A 17,677-nucleotide genomic window follows, 5' to 3' on the forward strand; every position below is an offset into this window, starting at 1 on the left:
TTTTTTTTGATAAAAATAAAATTTTATTCAATAAATAGAGATTCTTAATCACTAATCACTAGACATGTTTAAAAGAGTGTTTAGATATACTTATAAAACATTTTATGAGTTACTCATTAGATGGTTTGAACTTATTTTAATAAATAATCTAATATAATTTTATAACTTCATGTAGAAACTTAATGATAAATACCTAGATTTAGATCTTGTCATCGACTTATATAATTTTTATTTTTTTATTCTTTCACTAAAAAATAGTATATTTAGAATAATTTTGTTGTTGATATTTATACAATAACTTTTTAATCATTTTAAATAAAAAAGAGATAAATTGAATGAGTGGTTGATTAAAAAAGATGAACAATTATTTCATTCATTTTTCTTAACAAATATTACAACTAGAGACCAAAAGCAGTTATTTAGTGTGTATTTTCTTTATAATAGGTATAGATAAAATTAATTTCTAATATTTTATTATTAATTTTATTTTTTATAAACTAAAATTAGGTGAATAGTGACTTATACTCTTTTATCACTTTTAAAATTAGATAACTTCTATGAGTACTTAAAGAATAATACATCCAAATATTTTAAAATTGTATAAGTATTTATTAAGATGTATATCTAAATACAACAACTTACTGAATTTTATATATAACATAAGTTCTTATTACATAAGAGTTTATTATATAAAATTTTAAATAAGATGTTTGTTGAAACAAATCCTTAGTGTCATTTTGATCTTATCTATATAAGATTGTTAATTTGATCTTAATCATACAATATTTTTTGACTTTTGGATTAATATGATTGTTAATTTGATATTAATCATACAATACTTTTTTACTTTTGGATTAATATGATTGTTAATTTGCACTTTTAGAAATTTACTTTACAAATTTCTTAGTTCGTAAGACTAATATGATAATGTTTTTTAAATTCAAGGACCAATTCAGATGTTTACTTAAATATTAACAACATGGACAAAACTAATAATTTTATGGATTAAATATGTTTTTATCCTCTAAAAATTGACTAAATTTGATTTTAGTCTCTCAAAAAAGATATCTTCATTTTAGTCTTTCAAGTTCAAGGACCAATTCAGATGTTTACTTAAATATTAACAACATGGACAAAACTAATAATTTTATGGATTAAATATGTTTATGATCCTCTAAAAATTGACTATATTTGGTTTTAGTCTCTCAAAAAAGATATCTTCATTTAGTCTTTCAAGTTTATATAATACTCATTTTAAATCCTTTTTTAAACATCGCTAACGTTTTTTTATTAAAATAAGTTACTTCAATACTCAAATCACCATTAGTTTTACTGACATGAAACTTTTTTAATTTAAAATATAAATTATTTTATGATAAAGTTAAGATTTATGGTAAAAAATAATTTTATACTTACAATTTTTACTATTCATTCTTAAACTCAGGCATGAAAGTTACTATAAGTGCTCTATTTTACTTTTTATTTCTCTATTTTGCTTTCACCCTCAAAGAAGGAAGTCCAAAGCCTCTTGTTTATGAAAGACAGCACCTTGAAGCTTGGGGAAAGAGAAGAATAAGTGTTGTTTAAAGTAATTAGCACGTTGAGATTTAGGGTTAAATTAACAATGTCATTGAAAATTAGAAATTTAAAGTTTAGAGGGTTGTTGATCGATGAAATCATAAAACGTAACGCTTATGAACATGATGATGATAGTGGAGAGAAAAAAACACATTGCTTTGAATTTGTGAGAATATTTTATTACAATTTGGTCAGAGAGTATTTGTTCAAGTAAAAAAAAATGAATTACACAAACTTCCATACTTACCTATGTTTGAGAGTGAATAGTAAATAGTGAAAAATTTTAAATGTAAAATTAATTTTTATCCTAAAACTTAACTTAACCTTAAAATAATTCATATTTTAAATTAAAAAAAAAATCATGTCAATAAAATTTATGGTACGCAGTGACCTATTTTAACAAAAAAAGTTAATAATATTTAAAAAAGGATTAAAAATAAGTATTATATAAATTTGAAGGACTAAAATTAAGATATTTTTTAGAGACAAAAAAAATAATGTCAATTTTTGGAGAACTAAAAGCATATTTAATCCTAATTTTATATTTATTTTGAAATAAAAATTTTAAAAACTTTTATTTATCTCTATATATTAAATATACATGATTATCTTCTGTAAGATTAATTTTAAAAGTTTCTATTTGACAATAACATTTTTAGGGAGTGTTTGCAAAAGTCTCTTTTAAAGGTGGTATTTTTATTTTTATTTTTTTCCTTCTGAGTGAGTTTTTAGATATTGTTTTAGCCACTTATCTATTTTAATTTTTATTTATTATATAAATTTGGAGAACTAAAATCAAGATTTTTTTAGAGGTTAAAACAAAATAATGTAATTTTTAGAGAACTAAAAACATATTTAATCCTAATTTTATATTTATTTTAAAATAAAAATTTTAAAAACTTTTATTTATCTCTATATATTAAATATAAATGATTATTTTCTGTAAGAGTAATTTTAAAAGTTTCTATTTGACAATAACATTTTTAGGGATTGTTTGCAAAAGTCTCTTTTAAAGGTGGTATTTTTATTTTTATTTTCCTTTTGAGTGAGTTTTTAGATATTGTTTTAGCCACTTATCTATTTTAATTTTTATTTATTATATTTATTTCTAAATTAATTTTTAATATTTTAAAATAAATTATCAATAATTAAAAATAATATTATATCACTATTATAAAATATTCCCATGTTTTTTTTAAAAAGAAAACTTGCTTGAGCTAATATTACTTTCTTTCGCAATTTCTCATGGTTGTCTCCACTTTTTCTAAAAGAAAAATAATAAGAAATAAAAATAAAAAGTTACAAAATAGTGAATAGTGAATAGTTTATAATAGGAAAGTGAGTAATTTAAACTAGTTGTGGGGATAAAAATATCATAAAAAAATGAACCCTTAACGATAGTATCAGTTTAGACAAATCTATATTTTCTTGAAATTCATAAAATTCTTTAAAATCTTATAATACAGATCATCAAAATTCTTTAAAATATGAATTACAAAATTTTGATTAAAGTTCAAGTTAAAAAAATTATTTTTTTTAAATTGATGTTAAAATTATTTTTCAAAATTATAATATAAAAAACTCTTCTAAAATATAATTTATGTTTAAAATACTTATTTATATAAATTTCAAATATAATTTATTTGTATATAGAACTTATTATTAAAGTATTTAAATATTATAAATAGTTAAGTTGTGCAATCGATAAGGATTAAAATAAAAACTCACATAAGTTATAAGAAATCAAAAATCTAAATAAAATATAGGGGAAAAACTGTTTAAAATTCCAAATAATTTAGTCAAAATAAGTTTTCTCCCTATATTTTAAAAAAGTAGTTTTGACCTTCTCTTATTTAAGTGTGATACATTCCATTGCTATCCTTATATTTCATTTTGATTTGATTCAAAATTACAAAGAATAAAACTATTGTTTTGAAATCGTAGAAACTAAAAAATTAAATTTCAACTAATCTTGACGGACATAAATACATTTGATCATAAAATCTACAATAATAATAATAAAAAAGAATAAAAACATATGATTAGCAAACCCTTATCACGTATGTTACTTACGAATAAAGAAACATCGTGTAAACTTGTCTAACAAAACACTCTTAGTTTGAATGAGTGCAATGGTTTGTCTTTTGCACCTTTTTCTAGAAGCTTGTAAAATCTAAGATTATCTTTAAATTAGCTCTTGGACCATTTTGAAAAAGTTTTTCGAGGTGAAGGCTTGATCAGTGTAATTGTGTTACGATAATATTATTGAAAAAGATAGAAAAAGGATGTAATAAAAAATCGTGTAAGTCAACATAGACCGCAGAAGCAGCAGTATGTAAAGAGCCATTGGGTTGGCTTGCTAAAGAATAAAATTGACATCTAAGTTTGATAAATTACTTAACTCCTGAGATTTGTGGTCGTACTTAGGATGACAAAATATACTCATGTAGAGAAAAAAAAAACGATATTAGAAAAGGAGAAAGCTAAATAGTGTCAATAAAAAATTTAACATAAAATAATGAAGTAATATCTTAAATTATAAGAGTGCAGATAAAGAGATAAAAATAAAGAACACATAAATATTAGTTTATCTTAATCATTGAGATTATATTCAAATGTTAATCAATTCGATCAAGTTTCATTGTCTTTGCAAAGATACTAGTATTCTTTCATCAGTCATTTCTGGTTTAATTTAAATATTTTTTGACTTGTCTTTTTAAACAACTACATATGTATTCTTTGAATAACAAAACCTCTCCAAGAATATTTTTTTTATTACAATGTCTCTTCGGATTTTAAGCTATAACACAAAGTTAAAATTGGATAGAACAGTTATTTGATCTTACTCATAATACAAAACAACAATTAAGTACATGGCTTTTTACACATAATGAATTTTTAGAAAGAGTGTGTTCTTCTATATATGTGTGTCTCTATCATTCTGAGTAAAGCTTTTTTTATATAGGTGTTTGATGAAGATAATTATTGCAAATCTTTGAACCTCACCATTAGCCTTCCTTCATCTTTTTTCATCTTCCTTCCTTTTATATATAGCTACAAAGGGGAGGAAGTAGTGTGTCTCACTCAAAAATGACTTTATTTAAGACTTTACACATTTCGATATGTGTGCTTGTACTTTTTTTGACAAAAAACAAATTTATGTTCCTTTTTGAAATTCAAATATCGAAGAAACTTTTATTCCTTTGATCTGTTAAGGAATAAGTTATACATAGATGATTTGGTTATCAAATATACTGATATATTTAAAGCATTCATTTTAGACATCATCATACCCAATCGCCTTTCTTATATGATCCAAAAAATATTTCTTTATCAAAAACATTTAACCTTATTAATATTAAAACTCATATTCCTAAGAGATTTAAGACTCTCATTTAATCTAACAACTTATATTTTACAGGTATCTACAAAAATATTATCATCAATAAGTAGAATAAATTTATATTTGTTATTCTTTATTTTGTCAATATAAATTTATATTCATTACACTTTATTTTGTCAATATTTAATAAGTGGTGCAATGTTTTAAAATTTAATGTCACAATTCATATACCAAATACCACCACTTAAAAAATAGTAACAATTCAACAAAAAAAAAAAAAAAGAAGAAGCAAAGATTGACAAATAAAAATGTTAAAAAAAATTAACCAATTGAATGATCATATACACAAAAAAAAAATGAATTGATGGATGGTTTCTTCTTATATATTATTATAAAAGTGAAAATTGACAAGCAATTATTAACCAATAATCTAAAAGGTATTATACGATATACATTTGTGAAATTTGGGGCCTAAGGGACTTTTCTTACTCATCTTGTATGTTACACGACTCTGTTCATTAAGTATGCTAATCATATAAGTTGTAAGGAATCATGAATCCAATAATTACTCAAGTAGCTTAGTCAATCAAAATTTATAAAAATAAGTGGTTTATGATACTCACAATCCATCTAAAAAAGTAAACAAACAGGACCAAAAATAATGAAAATATATGGGATTGAGGGTCATCTCCACTACCCACATTTTGATTTACAACCATAAACAAGATAACTTATTCTCCTTTTCCTAAAATAGTTCTTGTAGTGGCAAGGGTTTCAAAACTCTCTGATTTGATCGCTCAATCTTCAAGTTTGTCTAATTGTGATTCTAATAATACAAAGGTTACAAAGAGGTAAAATCAAAAGAAAAAGTATTATGGAAATACATTGTCTTTAAAATCCTAATAAAGAAAAGTTGAACTTCTAGAATTAAAAGTCTAAGAGTGTGGATGATAAATTTTAATAAAATGATTATTTTTTTTTTTTAGAATTTCAAATGTTTTAGGAGTGAAATACTTTATTTAGAAGGAAATTAATTTATAAAGAATGTGAAATTTAAACGTTTCTAAAATTCTTTAAAATAGTAAAATTTTAAATTTTTTTGAAAAATAAGAATATAAAATTCTTAAATTTTTTTTCTCATTCCACCTATATATCTTGTATCTCTCTATTATCTCTCTCATATCTCTTATCTTCCAATTTGCCTTTCGCTCCCTCTCTCCCTTGTCCATCTTTCATACTCTATTTCCTCAATTGGTTCTTTCTTATTCCTTTCTTATCCAATATATGTTTTTCTTAACAAAGAGTCCAATATATATATATATATATATATATATATATATATATATATATATATATTATTTTCTTTTCAACTAGACATCCAAATACCCATTCCTAGGACGATATGTATATTTGCTCATAACACGTGCACAATATTATTTTATCGAAAAATCTTTTATAATCTGTTTTAATTTTAAAATCTGATTAAAAGAACAAAGTGATGTACATTGTGTTGTTCTCACATGTATTCTCTATATTTTCTAAACATAGTTTGTAAGACCCGAGTCTCTCTTCTCTTATCTTTTTCTCTCTTCCACTCACTCTACTAATTCATTCTTAATTCTCCCATTTTCATCATTTTCTCAAAGACTGAAGTTGAAGTAGAGTTGCTCAACATCTTTTGCATTTTCCTCTTCTCTTCTTTCGAATGTGGTGGAGCCAGGAGTCGAAGCTTCTTCTTCCTCGTTCATTTCGTGGTAGCTCAAAGTTTTTCACCTAGCTCAAAACCCCGGAGTTTACGAATTCGAGGTTAGGGAAGCTCCTTTCTTGGTTTTTCTATGAAATTGGTTGAGTCTTTTGGTTCTAATAGTTGAATGTTGAAGTGGGTATTTAATAAATGTAGAACAATGATGATTTGAGATGCTTTTAGGGTTGCATGTTGATGTTTGTAGTTGTTTTGATGATTATATGTTGTTGGGAATGTTTGAGAATGGTTGTATATGCTGGGATTCTTCTGAGTTTTAAGTTTTAAAGAAAAAATCAAAGTGGAGTTTTCTATTTGAAACTTTCCAGGTCAGTCATAGGTGTGATTGACGAGTCACAAGCGTGACTGGTGAGTTATGACCGTGATCTCCTCGGGTTTCATAATATTGTTAAGACAGAACGAGTCACGAGCGTGACTGGTGAGTCACGGGTGTGACTGACTCTATTTGAGAATTTTCTTCTAGAATTCCTTATTTTCAAAGGCTAAATATATATTAAAGTTGTTCAAGTTGATTATATGTTGTAAGTTGATTTTGATGGTGAAAGAGTTGGAGCTTCTATAACAGTTTAGAGATTTGAGCATTAGTGTAGAGATAGCTTAAGATCACATTAGTTGTGGGGGTAATTTCCATAATTAATGAGTTCTCAAGGCAAGTTGGACAAGGACAGTTGCAGGATCCAGAGTTGATGAAGACTTTGGGGTTGTTGGGGACTAAGAAGGTAGTTAATTTTGAGTTGGGGTTGGATGTGATTTTGATGTTTAAGGACATGATTTTCCTACCTCAAGATTCAGAGTTAAGGAGAGCAATATTAGAAAAGGGCCACAAAAGCAGACTTAACATACATCTTGGTATGGCTAAGATGTACCAAGACATCAAACAACACTATTGGTGGTTTGGTATGAAGAGAGATGTGGAAAACTATGTGGCAGCTTTTCTGACTTGTTAGAAGGCAAAGGTAGAGCATCAGAAACCTGGAGGGTTGGTTCAACTGATGGAGGTTCCAAAATGGAAATGGGATAGCATTACCATGGATTTTATGGTTGGATGATTGTTGATAGGATGACTAAGTGTGCTTATTTTCTTCCTGTCAACAAGAAGTGGTCCTTGGAGAAGTTGACACGGGTGTGCATTTGAGAGATAGTGTGTCTACATGGAGTTCCTTCTAGCATTATCCCAAATAGGGATCTAAGGTTCACTTCTAGGTTCTGTTAGAGTCTACATCAGGCTCTGGGAACAAGTTTGAGGCTAAGTTCTACCTATCACCTATAGACTAATGGATAGTTTGAGAGAAGGATCCAGTCAATAGAGGATTTGTTGAGGGCCTATGTACTAAATCATTTTAGGAGTTGGGAAGATGTACTACCATTGGTTGAGTTCACGTACAAGAAAGAATGAAGACTACTCAAAGTAGACAAAAGTCGTATGCTGACTAGAGGAGGAAGCCTCTAGAGTTTGATGAGGGGGCATGTATTCCTCAAGGTGACACCCACTACCAGAGTGGGAAAGGCGATGAGGTCCAAGAAGCTGACGCATAGGTTTGTTGGGCCTTATCAGATCCATCAGCGTGTAGGCCCTATGGCTTATTAGTTGGCTTTACCACCTTCTTTGACGATCCTACACGACGTGTTTCATGTATCTTAGCTACAAAAGTATGTGCATGACCCGAGTCATGTGGTGGAGTAGGATTCAGTCCAGTTGAAGGAGAATCTAACCTTTGAGAAGTTGCCTACTTCAGTGTTTGACCATAAAGAGAAGTAGTTGAGAGGCAAGAACATCAATCTTGTTAAGGTTGTTTGGGATGTGGCTATCAGTGAAGCCACATGAGAGCTAGAGAACAAAATGAGAGATGTTTATCCATTTTTATTCCTCTAGTAGGTCAATTTTCAAGGACGAAATATTTTTTTGTTAGGGAGATTGTAAGACTCGAGCCTATCTTCTCTTATCTTTTCCTCTCTTCCACTCACTCTACTCATTCATTCTCAATTCTACCATTTTTTTCATTTTCTCAAAGGCTAAAGTTGAAGTATAGTTGCTCAGCATCTTCTCCATTCTCCTTTTCTCTTCTTTTGGACGTGGTGGAGCCAGGGTTGCGGAGTCGAAGCTCCTTCTTCCTCGTTCATTCTGTGGTAGCTCAAAGTTCTTCACCTAGCTTGGAACCCCAGAGTTTACAGATCCGAGGTTAGGGAAGCTCCTTTCTTGGTTTTCCCTTGAAATTATTTGTCTTTGGGTTCTAATAGTTGAATGTTGAAGTGGGTATTGAATAGATGTAGAAAACTGATGATTTGAGATGCTTTTAGGGTTGCATGTTGATATTTGCAGTTGTTTTGATGATTATATGTTTTTGGGAATGCTTGAGAATGGTTTTATATGCTAGGATTCTTTTGAGTTTTAAATTTTTAAGAAAAAATCAAAGTGAGGTTTTCTGTTTAATGTTTTTCGAGTTAGTCACAGGTGTGATTGGCAAGTCACGGGTGTGACTGGTGAGTCACAGGCTTGACTGGTGAGTCACAATTGTGATCTCCTCAGGTTTCATAATATTACTAAGATAGAGTGACTCACGAGCCTAACTAGTGAGTCACAGGCATGACTAGTGAGTCATGGGTGTGACCGGTGAGTCTGTTTGATAATTTTCTTCAAGAATTCCTTATTTTCAAAGGATAAAATGTATATTAAAGTTGTTCAAGTTGTAAATTCAAGTTAATTATATGTTGTAAGTTGATTTTTAGTTGTTAAGTTGATGAAGTTGAAAAACCTATATAAAGGTTGTTTTAAAGTTGTAAGTTGTTATGTTGTTAAAGTTATTAAAGGTGTGTATAGTTGTATAGAAGTTGCTAAGTTGTGTGTTGCTTGTTGTTGATAATGTTATGATGATATTCTGATATATAAGGTGTTTATGTTGTAAAGTTGTTAGAATTGCTTATGAAAGCTGATTAAAAATAGTTAAGTTGCATTAAGTTGTTTTGAAGTTGTTTAGACGACTGTTGTTGAAAAGTGGAATGAATGATGCCTATAGTTGTAAAGTTGTATAAAGATGCCTATTGTTGTAAATTTGTACCAAGATGACTATTATTGTAAAGTTGGGGACATATGGCTAAGATATATGTCCTATGTTGAGATACATAGTACTAAGGTGATAAGTTGAAAGTTGTTTTTAAATTTGAATCCCTTAGTACTGTGTGGGCATGTGGAAGTAGTCGATCTATGTCATGGTTGAATAACCAATTTGAGTAAGGTATCTAGTTAGAGATGTAGTCTTTGACTAGATACTAGAAGGTGCGTAGCACTTGGAGGGCAATGGGTGGGCTAACTCCATATGTGGATTGGTGATGCAAGCTAAGGTTGTGGTAGGCCCACACCCAAACCCTTTTGCCCTGATAGTAGTACTAGATCTCCGAGTCTGAGTGGTACACTTGAGCAATTGCCTATTGTTGTCTATACCTGGTTCTTTTCAGAGTTCCTAACGATGCCCTATACCTAACCTGGTTGAGATAGGTCAAACATTGAATTTGGTAGGGTTTATGATGGAGGACCACCCTTGGAGCTTCATGTGGGACCCATTACTAGGTCCATGGCTAGGAGAATGGAGGAAGATGAAGGAGACACTATACCTAGAGATATTCTCATCATGAGTGTGGAGTATTGATCCATCTCCTAGGCCTATTTTGAGTAGTATAGGATTTTATTGTTTTATTTTCCTTTTTACCCTTGTATTTTGGGGTACTTTAGAGGATAGAATTTTATTTTGTATTTTCATTTAGCCTTTGTATTATGGGCAAACTAGTTTAGGATTTATTTTTGGACTTAAATCTTGACTTGTGAGGTCAAAGTCCACCATTTTCTATTTTTAGGTCAAAGGATATTTTAGTCTTTTAAGAGGAAGGGAACCCACACATCATCTAGGGTTCATTTAGGTTGCATTTAGCTTGCATATGGGCTTGCATTACACGGCCATGCAACCCTAAATGCAACCCTAGAGGCTTTCCTACTCCTATATATACCCTTAGCCTACCACCTTGTACACACTTTGGAATATATGAATTTGAGTGAATATTTTTGCCTCAAACCCTCTCCTTAGTCACCTAGGTCTACATGGCCAAAACCTCCCCTCTCCTCCTTGAGTGAGTTTAGGGTTTATTTGTGTGGCCTTCATCTCCACTTGGTGAAGTGAGCCAACCTAGAGCCATCAAAACACCTCCCTCCCTCATTTTTCCCTATTCGCCTACCTTCAATCCTTCACGCCCTTTTTCTCTTTTCCTCACCCTTGGAGAAACGTCCAACACCTTCATCTTCAACTTGATTGTGGAAAATGAACTTCTCTTCTCCTTGGACGTCATTCATGCTCCATAAAGAGAAGGAGTCCATCAGTTTATGCCACCTAGACCGCTCAATCTCAGTTATTGGAGATCTCCTAGTTGTATATGCGTGATGACACATTAGTAGATGTTGCTTATGATGTTGCCTATGTGGTTGCATTAAAGTTGTATATTATGTTGAATTTATAGAAAACGTTGTTCTTTTTAGCTTATTTGAAAGATGAAAAGTTGAATTCTATTGTTGTTTATTGTATGTTGATGCTGTTTTATGATGTTTATTGTTGTGAACTTACCTTGGTTGTTTCCCTTGTGGTTGGGATTGCGGTGACCATAACTTTGTATGCAAGCAGATCAGGAGTAGGTGTTGAGCTATGATGAGTGACGTTCTTTTGGTGGAGACTCAGCAGGAGGGCTGATGCTTTTGTAGTGGTGATTTTTGTTGTTGGCCACTTAGTGGTTTTGTATATGATATTCTATCATCATACTTTTAGTTGTATATATTTTTGAGATTGTTAGTTATATATTCTCTCTCTCTATATATATATATAACTACTTACTAGGGATATTTTATTTTATACATATTTATTGACGCTATAGATTGTGTAAGACCTGACAAATTGTTACATAGTTAATTATACATGTCAATATATCTTCTCTAAAGCACTAAAATGGATAGAGAAAAAAAAAACATTTTCAATAGGTTTCCCCAGAAACATAAACTCATTGGGAATATTCGTTTAACACTATCACAATAGAAGAAGGCAAAATTTGTTTGTATACGTGCAGGATTTTATCAATGAATTTAATGCCCAATCAAAATGGAAAAAATTCTCCAATATTCTTTCTTTTTCTAAAGTCTATAAAATGAAAAATACATACGCATGAAGAGAAAAGAACATGAAAAATATAAAACAATCTCTTTGCAGAATGCTTCCTAAGCTCTCACAATTTTACTAAATACTTTGTTTAAAAAGTGTCTAACTTAGGTTTCATTGTATAATTAACTTTATAGGTTATACTCATAATTTTTTTTGTGTGTTTTTGTTTTAATAAGAACATGAAGAGACTCAATGTTAAATAAAACTTGGTTGTTTCTATAACCTCGGGTAAAGGTATATAAGGCTTAAAGGGATTTGAAGAATACTTTATTATATTTTTGTGTGGTTAGTGAGTTCCTTCATATTGAAGAATTTGAATTCAACTCTAAAGTATATATAAAGATAAAATCTTATTTTATTTTATTTTTTTAACATTTCTTTTATGTTTTCCTTGAAGAAAATTTGTTAGTGTTCCTTGAACACTTAATTTGCGAAAAGTTTTATAAACATAGTTACCTACAATTCAATTCCTTTTTTTAATGCGTACTTGAAGAATTACTAAATATAAAATATTGTTATATTTAAATTAAATACTCTCATTTAATATCTCACTACTTATGATAAATTACTATTATAATTAACAATCCTTAAATAGGATAAAAAGTTATTATTGAATTTTTAATAAACAAAAAAATTTATTAAGCAATTCAACCAAGTACAAGGTGAACATAACTTAGAACAAAACATTATATTCAATTAATTATTGATATTTTAAATTTATAATACATCAATATTTTTTAAAAAAAGAACTAAAATATTAACATGATACAAAAGGATGTTTTTTCAAATTTTTTTTAAAATTCTTCATATTTTATTTTTTATTTCACTTAAATATATTTTATCTCTCTATCATTTCTTTCTTTCACTTATCTATTATCTTTCAATATCTCTCCTCCATTTCTCATATTCTATTTTCTTTCTCCCTTTTTCCATATCTCTATGTTTCCATTTTCTTTGTTTTTTTTCTTCCTATTTCTTTTTATCTTCCTCCTCTTTCTTTTTTCTCCTCCCTCTCTCCCATTTCTTTCAAAGTCGACATAAAACTTATTAATAATTTTATTATTATTGAATATTCAAATTTGAAATTCTTCATATTTTATTTTTTATTTCACTTAAATTGGTGAAGGATTTTTATCACTCTACTTGGCAAACGAACCAAGCTTCGATGTAATATTAAAGTATCGTCCTCGGAAATTTAAGATTTTAATTAGTAATTCTTACTCTAATGATTTACAAAGAGACATTGATATGATTGCAAGTGAATTGATATGAAGTAAAATAGAACAATAATGTAAAATTTATAACAATTATAAAAAGCAAGGATTGGACTCAGGAGCACTTGCTAACTCTTAAATCTTCTTAAAATAAATATGATTTCAATTCATTACTTCCACGTTCATTTAGTAACTCAACAAGATTCCTCAAAGTTGAATCCTAAAGTGATTAATCTAAAACATGATTCCTCTATGATTTGAGATTAACACCTTGCATTAATTACAATAACTTGAACAAAGGTGGCTAATCAAATCCAGTTTATTCTTAGATCAAGAGATGACTAGGTGCAAGATTCAGTTTGGCTTCTCGAAAATGTTTTCCAACAATATTCAAAAACCAAAAATTCATACAATGGGTGATCAAGCCGAAATAAGCATTAAGATAAGAATCAAACACAAGTAATGAAAATGAAATGCATATATAATCAGGAAGTAAAAGAGTTAGTAGTTACACCAGGACCAATCCTCAAAGGTTTCAGCCACTCATGGCTATTACAAGATCAAAGGGAAAGAAGAAGAAATTACAAAGATAAAGATGAAGAAAAGGGGTTGATCCTTGTTCCCAAGTGATCCAACTTCCAATATTCTTTCCAACTCTGTTTTTCCCTCTTTGTAAGCTCCTAATTCTATTTCTGCCCTGTTTTCGTTCTTTTCTTTGTCTCTCCTCAGTCCCCCTTTTATACTGGCCTTCAAAACAAGAGAAAAATCCAAACTTTAACCCACCGCTGCAATTGTGAAACCACAACCATGGTTGTGCAGAGTCCTTCATGTTTAAGTAAGCTCCATGGTTACAACTGTGAAACCACAACCACATAGCTGTTGAGAGTCCTTCATGATTAAGTAGACTGTAGACCCAAGCGTTGTAGCTATAGAGTCCACAACCATGGCTGTGACTCTTTGGAACTTTTCTTGATCTTTAATGCTCCATGGCTCTAGTTGTGGGCCCACAACTATGGCTGTAAGTCTTTGGAACCTTAATTTTTGAACTCCAGATTTCCACGGCCATGGCTGCAGAACCACAGCCATGGCTACAACTTTCTGTCTTCCTGATTTCTCCCCAAATTCTCACAACCATGGCTGCAAAACCACAACCATGGCTGCAGAATTTTGTCTTCCACAAGTTTTTTGCAAACAAGGGAGAAAATTACCATTAAATTTCTACTACTCATCTATCTTCTAATATAAACTTGGTTTTTCCTACATAGGGGTCAATTATAATAAATATATTTACAATTTATCCAAAAAGAGTGCCAAATGCTCAAGCAAATACATGAATAATAGGCACTCAACAACTCCCCCAAACTTAGTCTTTTGTTTTTCCTCAAACAAAAGTTCAACCAAGTCAAAACTAACTAACACACCACTTCTAAATCAATAGGTTGCTTCTAAATCAACAAAAGGAAAAATCATCCATTAATTCATCCACACAAACTATTTTTTGCTCACTTGAGGTGCCCACAATATCAATCAAGCATAATCAAAAAGATTGTAAAACATATCACAACATGAAAATTACAAATTAGTGACTCAACAATACACTCATAAAAATAACTCTCCAAGGGTAAGTGCTTCTCTCATTTCTATTCACCATTTCTATGAGCATAAGCATTGATATCATCTTTCCATCATTACTCTTTGAGAGAAAATTTAGGATCACAAGGACTTTTGAGGGTTATATTAGGGCTTGGCTACAGGGAAACATGGTTGTTCTGGTCAACAAGGTTTAAACTCAAGAGAGAAAAATGAAAGTGAATCATATAACTCTACCTTGTTCACGCTTTCTATTCAACTCCAACCATATCTCTCAACCCAAATTCTTCCTTCCATTGAACACCCTTTCCCTCAGGACTTTCTGCCTAGATTTCAAGAACCCGCTCTCTTTTGAACTTTGTATACAAGTGCTTGCCTATCTTGTTTTTATTTTTGTTTTTGTTGTATTTTTTTAATGAAAATAAAACAAGCACAAGTAATGCTTTTGGATTGAATTTGAACAATGATAACAATAGAGGGGTAATTCTTTCCTTCACACTTTTACAATAAACTGATTTTGATCTTTTCCCTCAACCTTAGCAATTTTCTACTCTCCCCAACTTAACCCCAAATTCATTTTCATCATGCTCTCAAGGGTTTGGTCAAGGTGAAAAATTTGTATTTGGCATGGCTAAAGGTTTAAATGAAGGCTAAGTCTCAAATCAAAGAAGGGATTTTTCTCAACTATGGGCTAACTGTTTGGCTTTAGGCTTAAAAAGAATTCAAGTATGAACAATGAAATGCCTTGATCCTGTCCAGAACTTCTCACAAGAGCAATATTTCAAGACTTAACCAATGCAAACACATATATTATGATGATGGTTCTCAGAATTAGAAGTGTATATGTTATATGCATTGTTTAGTCACTCTCACTCACTAGCTTGACTAAATATTCAATCACTAATATTTCTTGCCATATTGATCAAATGTCTCACAACTTCATGATCAAACAAAAATTGAATGAGTGCAACCTCAAAATAAGCCTTATAACAAACCATTCTTTAGTTGAATTAAGAGATGAATTTTTTTTTCAAGTTTTTTATTTTATTGATTTGAAAGCAACCATATTAAATCACTTCAATTAAAACCAAGAAAGATTGTCAGTTCTTCCCAAAAATTGTTCTGTTGTTAGCTTTGAATAAACCACATGTTTCGCAAAAAATATATTGTCCAAGCTACTAAAAACAATCAACAGTGCATTATCCAAAAAGAAGTAAATATCCACAGAACACGAGTATAAATGCACCACCAAAAAGTATAACCTGCAAACATAAACACCCAAAAGTTCAACCATCCAAGCATAAACAAGTAAATAACCAAGTAGTCTAATTGACAGAAATTTAAACAAACTGGAATTTAAATTGACGAAAATTAAAAGGCTAGAATTTAAAATGACAAGAATTTAGAAGTTGCATGAAATTAAAATGGAACCCTTCGTCATCAGAATGTGGGTGACAGCGATCCTTCGTCATCTCCATCTTGATTGTCTTCCCCTTCATCAGATTCTTCTTCTTTAGAGTCCATTGCATGCTCTTGCTCCCCTCTATGAGTCTGCTCACCACCCCCTCTAGAAAACACAAGACTGTCCCCAAGCAACAAAACTACTTCATTAAATTGCTCTGGTGTAGGTCATAAGTATAAGCTGCCACTGATATCTACCTGATGCAAAAGTATAGTTATAAAAATAAGAATGGAGAGCCAGTTGAGAAATGAGAGGTTTTCTAAGCAAGAGAGAAGAAGAGCCACGAAGTTTTAAGAGTGGTGGTCAATTTTTAAACTGACTAAAACTGTTCCCATGACCCCTATTTATAAGACTTCGTGAGTGGGCGCCATGGCCACAAGCCACAAGCCACAAGCCACCGCTGCGGCAGTGTGAAATTTAAACTTGAAATTTGGCTCTCGAGAGTGGACGCCATGGCTTCCCGGTGGGCACTTCAGCGCTGGAATTTTATTCTTGAGAAAACCATGGCCGCGAGTTGGCACCATGGCTGGGGCCACACAACTATAACTGTGGAATTATTTGTGAAAATTTATACAAAGACAGAGAGTTATAGTTATAGTTATAGTTGTGGCTCTGGCGCCACATCGATGAATTAAGGTGAAAACAATTACATATCCTGAGACTTGGTGCCATAGCTGTATATGCAAGCGCCACAGCGATGACCATTTAATGTTCTGGGAAAACTTTGACCGAAAGTCATCGCCATGGCTACGGTTTTGGCGCTACAGCGGTTGAGATTTTGCACATGAGAAATCTTGACCGAGAGTCACAGCCATAGCGTCGAATTTGATGTTGTAGCGCTGAAACTTAAAATTCTAAGCTTCCAATCAAAGTAAATAACCAATTCACATTCAAAATCACATTCCAAGCAATTGATTCCAGTATGAGTGAACAACAGAATGCTTTAATTTAAACTTCATGAGTCTGCCATTCAAAATCACATTCACACTACATTTTCTTCCTAAGGCATAAAACATAGAGCACCCTTGGAAACTAAACTAAATCAAATTTTTCTTGAGCTTCTTAACATTGCCATTTCAACACCACTATTAAACTTCACATATACTATAAAACATGATCAAAATAACACCTTGCACACTAAGACAATAGGCACCAAAGAATGCAATCAACATAATCATCAAATTTAAAGCATCATCAGGCAGTATAAACACCGAACAACAACAAATCTTGAAATCAAGCATAAAACTGAAAACTCAATAAACATACTATACTACACACTACACATCACAAAACACATTCTACTACACACTAAACATCACAGACACAAAACTCAAAATACTGCACAATAAACAACCACAACCTTTAATATTACACAACACAACACAACATGCATTATGAAATCAAACATACTTATGAACAAAATCTTTTAACTATACACTACACAACACAAAATTCAGAACTTAAAACAGGAATTAAGGCAAGAACATGCTAATTTAATGTCTTTAGGTTGACAATCCCTGCATGATCATGGCTCCT

The sequence above is a fragment of the Cajanus cajan genome, chromosome 2 (genome assembly GCF_000230855.2).
Source record: "Cajanus cajan strain Asha chromosome 2, NIPB_CcT2T_4, whole genome shotgun sequence".
In the NCBI taxonomy this organism is placed as follows: domain Eukaryota; kingdom Viridiplantae; phylum Streptophyta; class Magnoliopsida; order Fabales; family Fabaceae; genus Cajanus; species Cajanus cajan.